Source organism: Dasypus novemcinctus, chromosome 23 (assembly GCF_030445035.2).
Source record: "Dasypus novemcinctus isolate mDasNov1 chromosome 23, mDasNov1.1.hap2, whole genome shotgun sequence".
Classification (NCBI taxonomy): Eukaryota; Metazoa; Chordata; class Mammalia; order Cingulata; family Dasypodidae; genus Dasypus; species Dasypus novemcinctus.
Genome location: NC_080695.1, coordinates 53690290 through 53703398, shown reverse-complemented (window position 1 = coordinate 53703398; position 13109 = coordinate 53690290). Strand labels below are relative to the sequence as shown.

Sequence of the window (13109 nt, the reverse complement as noted above, 5' to 3'; positions counted from 1 at the left end):
AATAATACTGGCAATTGATGGATTTTTGCTTTTTTTTTCTAAAATAGAGCAGCAGGTGATTAGTTTTCTTTTTTGATTATCTGTATTTTCTAAAATAATAACAAGGATTGTTCCCCTATGTGTTCTTATTATGAGGCAAGCACTGCTCTAAGCACTTCACTGGTTGTAACTCAATCTTCACAACAGCCATTTGAAGTAGATACTACTATGGTCTCCATTTTCCGGATGAGGAGAGAGAGAGAGGCTGAATGATGTTCCCAGGGTCACACAGCAAGACAGTGGCAGAGTCAGGCAGCTTGATGCCGGAGACCAACCTCCTTAACCACCTCATTCTGCTGCAGTGCACAGATACTATTTATGGAGATGAATGCTAGGGAGAAATCTGTTGGTGTTTGGTTTCATACCAGGTCCAGCAGGACCCAACAGTCTGATTATGTCACTGAGGGCATTGAAAGCATGTGTTCCTTCATGCCTCTTAGCCAGGCTGAAAGGGCAACCATCCAGCCCGTGTAATTGCCCTTCTTTCTCTCCATGAGCGTCAGTCCAGCACTACTGCTGCTTGGCATTCACCATCAGGATCTAAATATAGATCTGAACAGCTAAAGTGTCTTGCCGATTTTCAGATTCAACCCTCATTTGTCCAGGACATGGAAAATTTTAAATGTGTAGAGAGCTAGGAGGCTAGATGTTAAGGAGGACAGACTGTTTCCTACTAAAATAATTTAGAAATTGTCCCCTTATCAAAGAAATACCTTCTCATTATGAAAAATACAGAAAAGCAGTAAGAGACCCAAGCATAAGTTACCCACCACACCGTTGCTGGTAATACTTTGTTGAATTGGAAAACCATTTTTAACAGCTCTTTATTTTGCACATCTGAATAGGAGGAAAGTAGTGGAGTTGAAGAGTGGAGACCAAGGAGGCTTTCACTTGTGAATTACAGTTGCCATATGCATTGGGGTTGCCTCCATTTGCTTTTCTTGGCAGTTAGAGATTTGTCAGTTAAGAGGTTTCAAATGACATTTGAAGATATCCAGGGTGAGCAGCTGATAAGAGCAGAATCGTGGGCTTGGAGTCCCAAGAGCTGCGTTCAAACTCTGGAAGTGAACTTCCTAGCTTTGTGCCCTTGGGCAAGACACTTACCCTTCCTGATGCTCCGTTTTTGAACTGTAAAATGAGATTAACGTGCACATAAAGTCCAACTGAGAGTCAAGGTTATTTGAGCTGAACAAACTAGAGCTAATGTTCACTTAGGTAGTCTTACCAGCTGTGTGGACTCAGGTAAGCTACTTAACCTCTCTGAGCTTCAGTTTCCTCATCTGTACAATGAAATAATAGAATTATCCCCTCCCTGAATCCTAGGGAGGCTCAGATGAGACAGTGCAAGCTACATGCTTAGCCTAGAGCCTCACACACATTAAATGCTCAATAATGATCAGGGACTTATTGTACGTCATTTCATTTTTGGATCACATTAGATTAAAGTTTTTACAACCATGGTGGAATTTAATGTGTTGCCACAAGCATTTTAAAAAGTGAAATAAAATAGAGACAGAAAATATCAGCATGCATTGTAGAAAGGGAAATACTGTTTAGTGATATTTTTGTTTAGCAGGCGTCTATTATGTATGTGTGTGTATATATATCATAAAAGCAAAGTAAAATGTATTCCTCTCATGGGTGACAATTCTTTAAAAAATTTAATATAATAACTTTATTTTTAAAGAGGTTTTAGATTACAGAAAAGTTACATTGACAGTATAAGGCATTCCCCATATACCCTACTCTCTCCCCTTACCATGTCTTCCCCAATTAATAACATCTTACAATTGTGTGGTGCATTTGTTACAATTGATGGATAAATATTGAAGCATAGCTACTAACCGAGGTCTATAGTTTACATTATGGTTTACAATTAATTCCAATGCCCTAAAATGCCTTATATTCCACCTATCATAACCTACCCCTCCCCTCAGAACCTCTGGCAACAACTATCTTTATAACAATGTTATATGTTCTTCCATTAGTAAGTATTAATACATTTACTTTGTCCTTGGTTGTATTCCCCACTTATGTTTGTTCATTCCTCAACCTTGAGGATTTTGGGATGATGATGTCTGCTCTGCTTCAGGTTGAGAGGGGACTTAGATCTCATGGGACAGATGGAAGGAACTGTTTTGCTTGCAGTTTTACATACTCCGTTTTTTGGCATGGGGGTTGTCCATCATCATTATTTTGTTTGTTGTCCTGCGCTGGTTCAGTGATATGAAGAGTAGGTATTGGCCACAACTCTTCTGAGATTCAGGCTCAACCAACATATGAACATACCAAAGATTTAAGTCTCTGGGACATTTATTTAAGGGGTATAGTGCTCATTATAGACTCAAATAAAAAGGGTAGAAGAATCAAGTGTAGGGAAATTATAAATAACCCTAACTCTGTTATACAGGGGAAACAGATTGTCATATAATTCAAGGTAAAGCCCACTGATGGGGTGCTGATTTCAAGGAATTGTGTGCCTTGCCTGTAGTGTCCAGATAACCCTAGAGCCCTCAGGAGCACCCCTATTTGAGGCTTTGTTCACAGTGGTAGTGAGATCTACCTGAGACTTATATAAGTGTAACTGCTGAAATGACCTTTAGACTCATTTTGAAATCTCTTAGCCATAAAACTTTTGTATTTGATATTTCCCCCTTTTGGTAAAGGTCTTTTTCCAAATGCCTTACTGGTTGGTGCTTGGTATTAATCCCTCATTACCAGGGAGGCTCATCCCTGGGAGTCATGTCCCATGCTGGGGCGATGGGGAGAAGGAAGTGCATTTGTTTGCTGGCTTTGGCTTAGAGAGAGGCCACATTTGAGTTACAAGGAGGCTTTCAGGAGGTAACTCTTAGACAATAGTTATTATTAGGCTAAGTTTCAATTTTACAAAAATAAGGTTTATAGGTACATGCATTAATATTTAGGGCTTGACATATTGGACTGTTTTCTTTTATTAGACACTACCTATATACTTGAGAGATTCTTGCCTCTTTATTTGAGTCCTTACTAGGATTCCCCAGGATGGGAGTTCAATATTTTATTGTTTATTGTGTGGGTCTCCCCCCACTGAGATAGCACTCTATGACAAGATGAACACATGCATATTCTGTAGAAGAATGTCCCAGGTGTACCTTTCCCACATATCCCTACACCACCAACACCCTGCACCAGTGACCACACTCTTCTATTTTTGCCAAAGAACATTCCTACAATTGTATTTTCAACTACAGACCTCCACCTCTCAGAGTTTACCTCTTCCTTCCTCCAGTCCTCTCCTCAGTTCCATCGATATCCAATTCACCCCCCCACCCTGCTCACCCTCATATTCCAGACACTGTTGACCCTGCTCATATCCCTGCACCACCTTCCCATCCATTCACTTCCAAACCACTCTTTTCCACCTTATGATAGGTTCTATCCAGTTTGAGCATCAGCTCACCACTCTCTACTTCCTTTCTATCTCCTAGTACCCTAACTTCCAGACTCTAGCTCTGTGAGTCTGCTCAATATGCTTAGGTCATTTCAGTGAGGTCATGCAATATTTGTCCTTTAGTGGCTGGCTTATTTCATTCAACAGAACATCTTTGAGACTCATCCATGTTTTCATGTACATCAAAACTTCATTCCTTCTTAAAGCTGAGTAATATTCCATTGTATGCATATACCACATTTTGTTTATCCATTCATCTGTTGATAGACACTTGGGTTGCTTCCAACTTTTGGTGGATAATGGTGTTATGAACATTGGTGGTGTGCATATATCTGTTCATGTCCCTGATTTCAATTCTCCTGGGTATATACCTCGTGTGGTATTGCTGGATCATATGGCAATTCTGTAGCTAGCTTCCTGAGGACCTGCCAAACCATCCTCTGCAATGGCTGCCCCATTTACATTCCCACCAGCAGTGGATGAGTGTTCCCATTCCTCCACGTCCTCTCCAACCCTTGTAGTTTTCTGTTTTTTAAAAAAATAGCAGCCAGTCTAATTGGGGTGAGATGATATCTCTTTGTAGTTTTGATTTGCATTTCCCTAATAGCTAGTGGTCATGAGACTCTTTTCATGTGCTTTTAGCCATTTGTATTTCCTCTTTGGAAAAGTGTTTATTCTATTTTAAAACACTGATTAGATTAGATCAAAATTTGGATCCTATGATTTCACCAGAATCTGCCAAGGTAGTGTGTGTTTGACTTAAAAAGCCAAGGTAGCTCTAGGAAATAACCATATTAAATGTCCTACAGCATCTTCTGTGAAAGCATTCCTTGGTCCAAATTGTTTTACAAAAATAAATCCCAGTATGAGAAATGTCATCCAGCAGATAGTGCCAGGACAAATGTTGCTTCCCTTGAGGAAATGATTTGCCGCTTCCAAGACTTTCTCTTTTTACCTTGTGTATGGTTAGACTATTTCGTCAACTCAGCCAGGTAATTTTACCCAATTATTTGGTCAAGCAAGCACTGGGCTAACTATAACACAAGGGCATTTATGGACTTTAGTCACCATTGACTTTACTGCAGTGGTAAATCATAGATAGCTGATTACAATTACATCAATCAGGGAGATTGCCAAAGCAATGAGTGACACTTTATCCAATCAGTTCATTGCCTTAAAGGGGGAAGTGATTCCAGCATTGAGTGAAAATTTCCCAGCTCATCTTTGGACAGCCAGTGTCTCCCAGACCTTGTCAAGAACCTTCACTGGACTTTCATTGGAGCCCGTGGTTGCTACTTGTCTGTGGAACCTGGACTTGTGCATCCCCATGGCTGCATGACAGACTCTTATAAAATCACATACTATTGACAGATATCCCTGTTGATTCTGTTTCCCTAGAGAACCCTGACTAATACAGGTTGGTACCGGGAGTGGTTCTTGAGGAATAGAGTCTTAAACATGGGGTGTCTGAGGTGTTTCTGGGAGTTTTGCAATTGACTGTCCACTCTAATTGGACTCAAGGGTACTGACAACTCTCTTTCCAATAATGAAGAGGCTGCTAACAGTCTATGGCACCAGTTGGCAATCGAGATACACAAAATATCATCACTGTAATCCCCTACTTCCATGCTTATAAGAAGCAAGAATCTGGGTGAGAGTGTTTTCAACACCTTAACAGTTTTGTGGAGTCAAATGGTATAATGATGTTTGGCTGGCTCCTCCTAGATACTCTGGATACTGTTAGAAGAGAAAGAGATGAGTTAAAGCCTTCAAATTTGAAACTTAAACACTGCACGAACGATGCCAAGGTTTCTATGTGTGCTCTGAAAGAAAATCTTGTCTCCTGTAGCCACAGACTTGAAATATCTGAGAACCAAACTCAGACTTTCATTGTTTGAGTAGCGGAGTTACAAAAGAAACTAAAATCTCAATCCTGCAGAGTTTCTTCAGTCAAAGTGAAGGCATTGACTGGAAAAGAGTGGAATCCAGAGAACTGAGGTGGGGACATAGGGGATGATGATAATATTGATAGAAACATTGAAACCCTGAATTCTGCTGAGACTTTACTAGATAAACCTGCGATGGCCTGCCCTGTGGAGACCATACCTTGCCAAGCTTGTATAATCTAGCCTCCAGCCTGCCCCAGGGAGTCTGAAACAACTTCCAGCCCTGAGGTGGGCACCAGCCAAACTGAAGCCTGCCCTGCCCAGCCTCCGGCCTGCCCCAGGGAATCTGGACCTCCTCCCAGCCCTGAGGCACTTATCAGCCAAACTCCAGCATGCACTGGGGAGCCTCCAGTCTGTCCTGAGGAAACTGCCTTCCAATCCCTGCCCAAAGAGATTAATCCTGTCTCACCAGAAAAAAATGCAAGGGAATGCCCTGAGGTCAGTGGCATGCAAGGCATTTCTAATCCTTCTCCTTACCCACCCCCACCACCTCTCTTGCCTTAGAGACCTATTACTAGACTAAAATCACAATAGGCCCCCAAAGGTGAAATACAAAGTGTGACCCATGAGGAAGTAAGGTATACTCAGAAAGATCTGCATGAATTTTCCAACTTATATAGACAGAAACAAGGGGAATATGTATGGGAATGGATACTAAGATATGGGATAATGGTAGAAGGAATGTGAAGTTGGATCAGGCTGAATTTATTGATATGGGCCCACTAAGCAGAAATTCTGGATTCAACACTATATCTTAAGGGGTTAGACAGGGCTCTAACAGTTTGTTTGGGTGGCTGACTGAAACATGGACCAAAAGATGGCCTAGCATGTCTGAGGTTGAGATGCCCAATTTGCCCTGGTGTACAGTAGAAGTGTGAATTTGAAGGCTTAGGGAGATTGGAATGCCGAATGGTTTTACCATTTGAGAGCTTCCCACCCACCCTAGGAATGTCAAGAGGACGCACCTTTAACCAGGACTGTGAGGAATAAATCTGTAAAACTAATTCTGTTTTCTCTGAAGAGGTCTGTGGTTGCTCTTCTCTGTAATCCAGATATTACTGTAGGGAGGGCCGTGATGGAATTAGAATCCTTAAATATTAGGGGATGATCAGATGTTGGTCTGGTAAAAGTCAAGTATGGATAGTTAATGGCCAGAGTTAAGGTGGGCGTGGCTACTGCAATGAATGGCAGATTCAAAAAAGCACTCAAAATAGTCTGAGTCATGTAAGTTATGGTGTTGGCTAATAGGTCATGGGGTACCTAGCAGCAAAATAGATGGGCAGTCTACTAAATTTCTTCTGAATCTGTATAAACAGAAGAGTTCTAGATCAAGTGAACAAACCTAACTCAAATTACAGAAACAGAAAATCACGGCCCCTTAATCAATTCCTCGACTTGAGACAGTTTATAGACCCAGAGCCCCTTGAATGAGGAGAAGGCCAGGTCTCCTTGGGGAAGGATCCTGTTGAACTGCCCAAAATTTATACTGTTAATCTTCCTCCCACCTTTCCCCAAGGAGATCTACAGCCTTTTACCAGAGTAACTGTGCATTGCGGAAAAGGAAATGATAAGACATTTTGGGGATTATTTGACACTAGCTCAGAAGTGACATTAATTCTAGGAGAGCCAAATATCACTGTGGTCCACCAGAAGGAGTAGGGGCTTATGGAAGTCAGGTGATTAATGAAGTTTTAGCTCAGGTCTGTCCCACAGTTGGTCTAGCATGTCTCTGGAACAATTTTGTGGTTATTTCCCACTAGAACTGCCCCTACCTAGCAAAATAGTAAACCAAAAGCAATACCAGATTCCTGGAGGGATTGCAGAAATTAGTGCCACCATCAAGGATTTGAAGGATGCAGGGGTGGTGATTCCCACCACATCCCCATTCAACTTTCCTATTTGGCCTGTACAGAAAACAGATGGATCTTGGAGGATGACAGTAGATTATTTTAAACTTAACCTGGTGGTGACTCCAATTGCAGCTGTCCCAGATGGGGTATCATTGCTTGAACAAATCAACACTTCCCCTGGTACCTGGTATGCAGCTGCTGATTTGGCAAATGCTATTTTCTCAATTGCTATTAGTTAGGACCACTAGAAACAGTTTTGCTTTCAGCTGGCAAGGCCAGCAGTATACATTCACTGTCTTGCCTCGGGTATATCAACTCTCTAGCCCTATGTCATAGTATTGTTTGCAAGGATCTTGATCGTCTCTCCCTCCCACAAGACATCACACTAGTCATTATATTGATAATATCATGTTGATAGGACCTAGTGAGCAAGAAATAGCAAAGACTCTAAACTTATTAGTAAGGCATTTGCATGAGAGACTATGGGAGATAAATCCAACTAAAATACAAGGTCCTTCCACCTCAGTGAAATTTCTAGGTGTCCAGTGGTGTGGGGCATGTCGAGATATCCCTTTTTTTTTTTTAAGATTTTATTTTTAATTTATTTCTCTCCCCTTCCCTTCCACTCCCCCCCCCCCCCCCCCCCCCGTTTGTCTGCTCTGTGTGTTCTTCTGTGACCGCTTCTATCCTTATCAGCGGTACTGGGAATCTGTTTCTTTTTTTGTTGTGTCATCTTATTGTGTCAGTTCTCTGTCTGTGCAGCGCCATTTTTGGGCAGGCTGCACTTTCTTTCATGCTGGGCAGCTCTCCTTACGGGGCGCACTCCTTGCTCGTGGGACTCCCCTATGCAGGGGACACCCCTGCGTGACAGGGCACTCCTTGCACACATCAGCACTGTGCATGGGCCAGCCACACAGGTCAAAAAGGCCTGGGGTTTGAACCATGGACCTCCCATGTGGTAGGCGGATGCCCTATCCTTTGGGCCAAGTCCACTTCCCAAGAGATATCCCTTCTAAAGTGAAGGATAAGTTGTTGCATCTGGCCCCTCCTATGACCAAAAAAGAGGCACAACGCTGAGTTGGTCTCTTTGGGTTTTGGAGACAACACATTCCTCATTTGGGTGTGCTACTCTGGCCCATTTACCAAGTGACCAGAAAAGCTGCTAGTTTTGATTGGGGACTGGAACAAGAAGGGGCGCTGCATCAGGTCCAGGCTGCTGTGCAAGTTGCACTACCACTTAGGCCATATGATCCAGCAGATCCAATGGTGCTGGAAGTTTCAGTGGCAAATAGAAATGCTATCTGGTACCTTTGGCAGGGCCCTATAGGAGAATCACAACACAGACCCTTAGGATTTTGGAGCAAAGCCCTGCCATCCTTTGCAGATAACTATTCCTCTTTTGAGAAACAGCTTTTGGCCTGCTACTGGGCCTTAGTGGAGACTGAGCACTTAACCATGGGCCATCAAGTTACCATAAGACCTGAGTTGCCTATCATGAGCTGCATATTGTCTGACTCACCAAACCATAAAGTTGGGCATGCACAGCAGCACTGCATAATAAAGTGGAAGTGGTATATACGAGATGGGGCTCGAGTTGGTCCCAAAGGCACAAGTAAGTTACATGAGGAAGTAGCCCAAATGCCCATGGTCACCACCCCTGCCATGTTACCTTCTCTTTCCCAGCCCATAGCTTTGGCCTCTTAGGAAGTCCTTTACAATCAGTTGACTGAGGAAGAGAAAACTCGGGCCTGGTTTATAGATGGTTCTGCATGATAGGCAGGTACCACCCAAAAGTGGACAGCTGCAGCACTACAGTCCCTTTATGGGACATCCCTGAAGGACAGTGGTGAGGGCAAATGCTCCCTCGAGTAGTGCATCTGGTTGTTCATTTTGCTTGGAAGAAGAAATGGCCAGAGGTGCATTTGTACACTGATTCGTGGCCTGTTGCCAATGGTTTGGCTGAATGGTCAAGGAATTGGAAGGAACATGATAGGAAAATTGGTCACAAAGAGGTCTGGGGAAGAGGTGTGTGGATAGACCTTTTAGAGTGGGCAAAAAACATGAAAATATTTGTGTCCCATGTGAATGCTCACCAGAGGGTGACTTTAGCAGAGGAAGATTTTAATAATCATGTAGATAATATGACCTGCTCTGTGGCAAATGCTCAACCTCTTTCCCCAGCCACTCCTGTCATTGCCCAATGGGCTCATGAACAAAGTGACCATGGAGGTAGGGATGGATGTTATGCATGGGCTCAGCAACATGGATTTCCCTTTCCCAAGGCTGACTTGGCTACAGCCACTGCTGAGTGCCCAATCTGCCAGCAGCAGAGACCCACACTCAGCCCCCGATATAGCACCATTCCTCCAGGTGTGACCAGGCTGCTACATGGTGGCAGGTTGACTACATTGGACCACTTCCACCATGGAAGAGGGAGCAATTTGTTTGAACTGGAATAGACACATACTCTGGATATGGGTTTGCATTTCCTGCACACAATGCTTTTTCCAAAACTACCATCTGTAGACTTACAGAATGTCTTATCTACTGCCATGGCATTCCACACAGCATTTCTTCCAATCAAGGAACCCATTTCACAGCATTGGTATTACCATGTTCCCCATCACCTTGAAGCAGCTGGATTGATAGAATGGTGGAATAGCCTTTTGAAGACTCAGTTATGACACCAACTAGGTGGCAATACCTTGCAGGGCTGGGGCAGTGTTCTCCAGGAGGTTGTATATGCTCTAAATCAGCATCCACTCTATGGTGCTGTTTCTCCCATAACCAGAACCCTTGAGTCCAGAATCAAGGGGTGGATATGGGAGTGGCACCACTCACTACTACCCCTAGTGGCCCACTAAGAAAATTTTTGCTTCCTGTCGCTGCAACCTCAGACTCTGCTGGTCTACAGGTTTTAGTCCCAAAAGGAGGAGTGCTGTCACCAGGGAATACAATAATGATACCAGTGAACTGGAAGTTAAAACTGCCACCTGGCCACTTTGGGCTCCTCTTACCTCTAAATTGACAGTCAAAGAAGGGAATTACTGTATTGGCTGGAGTGATTGATCCTGACTATCAAGAGGAAATAGGACTGCAGCTACATGATGGGGGTAAAGAAGAGTTTTCCTGGAATACAGGAGGTCCTCTAGGGCATCTCCTAGTGCTGCCATATCCTATGATTAAAGTCAGTGGAAAATTGTAACAACCCAAGCCAAGCAGGACTAACAATGGCCCAGAATCTTCAGGAATGAAAGTTTGGGTCACCCCACCAGACAAAGAACCATGGCCAGCTGAAGTGCTTGCTGAGGGTAATGGAAACATGGAATGGGTAGTGGAAGAAGGTACTGATAAATATGAACTTCAACCAGTTAACTTCAACCAGTTACAGAGACTAGGACTATAATGGTCATGAATCTTTCTTCCTTGTTTCATTATGATGATGATTGTGTATGTACACAAAATGAATTTCTTTGTCTTCTTCCTCAAACTTTTCCCTTATCATATAACATGTTGTATCAGTTTCATGTCATAATATTTGAGGATGTCAAGTTTGAAAGTGACTATTATCCAAGAACATGCACCCTATTCTGTATGGAATTAATGCATTTCTGGTTGTATAGAGGAAAGTTGAACATTGTTAGGCAGAAATATATGTGTGTGTGCTGCCGCCTTTCTCCGCCCCTCCTCCCCTTTCAGCCCCCGCCGCCCTTCCCGCCAGTCCCGCCCATATTGCCAACCTACAATCTGCCCTCTTCCCCAGTAACTGCTTACCTCAGGTCTATCCATCAGCTTCAGCCTGTCCACAGCCGCCCCTTAGCCAACCCTCCCTTCATCATGCCCCTCCCTCTACCCAACCCTATATAGCTAAGTGTACTTCCGTAATAAAGCAGACCTGTTCTTGCACTCAAGCGGTCTCCGTGGTTTTTCCCCAACCACGCGTCCCCCATGCCTGGAGAACCGGTGCTCCCTCTTGGGGCACCCCCCGCCGGCTGATCGGCAGGAGCAAGCCCCCCCGACTCTTGGGCCTGAGCGAGGATGAAACCCCCACGCTCAGCTACAACTGGCGCCCAACGTGGCAGCTCCTCCCCCGGCCCCTCTCTGCTGCTGCTGCTGCTGTGATCGTCCTCCTCTCCAGGTAGGGACCCCTCGCCCGGACGAGCCCCAAGGGACCCCTCGCCGTCGTCCCGTCCCTATCCCGTCATGGGCGCCTCTTTGTCATTGCATCAGGCGCCGCAAGTCAGAGCCCTCGCTGCCCTGCTCGATGCCAATGGAGTCCGCGTCTCCTTGCGGCAGCTCCAAAAGTACTGAGATCTCTTGCTCCCTTTTAATCCGTGGCTCGCCACCTGCCAACTCTGGAGCCCAGACACATACTCGCGACTCATAGATCGAGTCACCTCCGCCATGGAGCACGAGAAACGCACCTTCCCAACGGGCCTCTTACCCGTTCTTGTTGCCATTCGCGCCTGTCTCCTTGGCGCTCCGACCGAAGCCGTTTATGAAGCTTCTCCCAAACGGCCTCTAGACTGTGATCCCGATGAGTCCGCCGACACTGACTCTCTGTCTAACCAACTTGCTGCTGCTCTCGAGCGCGAACCTCCCCGCCCGAGCTCCCCGCAGCAGACAGAAACCACCCCTGCCGCTCCCCAGGATGGCGGACTTCCGCCTTCTTCCCCCACTTCTGCCCAAGATGGTGCACATCCGGCTTCTTCTCCGCCGGTGTCCTCCTCCTCCCGCCTCTACCTGCCTCTTCCTGCCCAGTTAGCATCCGGTTCGGGCCCAGAAACTGCATGGTCGCCATCTTCCGCTAAACCGGAAACGCCCCTCGCGCTATTTTGTCCACTGCCGGATGTGGCTGCTCTGCCATCTTGGCTGGCGCCTGGAAGGGTCCCACCGCCATCTTGTTGTCGCCCGGAAGCCGCTAAGCTGCCATTTTCTCACCCGTGTTCCGCTTATCTCTTGCCGCCGCCGTACGGCAATAGCCCTTCACCTGCCTTGGCTGCTCCATCAGTCACCGGTGCCACGTCTTCTCAACCCCCCCAGATGTATCCGCTGAATCCGCAGCCCACGCCGCAGCGACCCCAAACTTGGCTACCCTTTACAGCGGAAGAGGTCAGGACCCTCCTCAAAGCTGTGAAGGAAGACGGAATTGGCAGCCCTTATGCGCAGCAACTACTTGAGGAGTTGGGGACCCAACTCGTTCTCCCATATGACTGGATTGCACTAGCCCATGCCATCCTGACACCGGGTCAATTTATTGAATGGCGCGCCCATTATCAAGTGGCTGTTGACCGGCAAATCGTGGAGAATGCCCAAGCCGGCGTCCTTGACCCCTCCGATGCATACACGGGCACCAACAATTATGCAAACCCTTGTTCTTATCTCGAAATTGACCCAGGGTTTTGGCACCGGGTAAAAGTCCTCGTCCAGCGGTCATTCTCTCTAGTTTCCACCAAGCAGCCCACCAAGCTCGCGCAGCTGCTTCAGGACTCCAATGAGACCTTCCCAGCATTTGTCGCCCGCGTCCTGGAAGCTTGCCAGCAGAAAATTTCTAGCGAGGACGCCCAGTTTGCGCTGGCCAAAGAACTTATCATAGATGGATGCCTTGCGACGTTCCGAGCCGTAGTCCTTCCCATACGTGATAAAGCTTTGCACGAGTGGGTCCTTGCTTGCCGCGACGTCGACCCGCAAGTCAAAACGCTCACCGCTGCCTTTGCGTCTGCCATGGCTGTTTCATCCACCTCCACTTCCGTCTGCTTTCGGTGCAGCCAGCCTGGCCACTTTGTCCGCGAGTGCTCCCAACCAAGCCCAGCGCCTCGCTCAGACCTGCCATTGCAGCGGCCA

At 45.7% G+C, this 13109-nt stretch overlaps 1 protein-coding gene across 2 annotated transcripts in view; it reads left to right on the top strand.

Moving 5' to 3' along the window:
• Nucleotides 1–13109, top strand: part of IQCK (IQ motif containing K) — a 144045-nt gene that overhangs the window by 107518 nt on the left and 23418 nt on the right. The window lies entirely within an intron of this gene.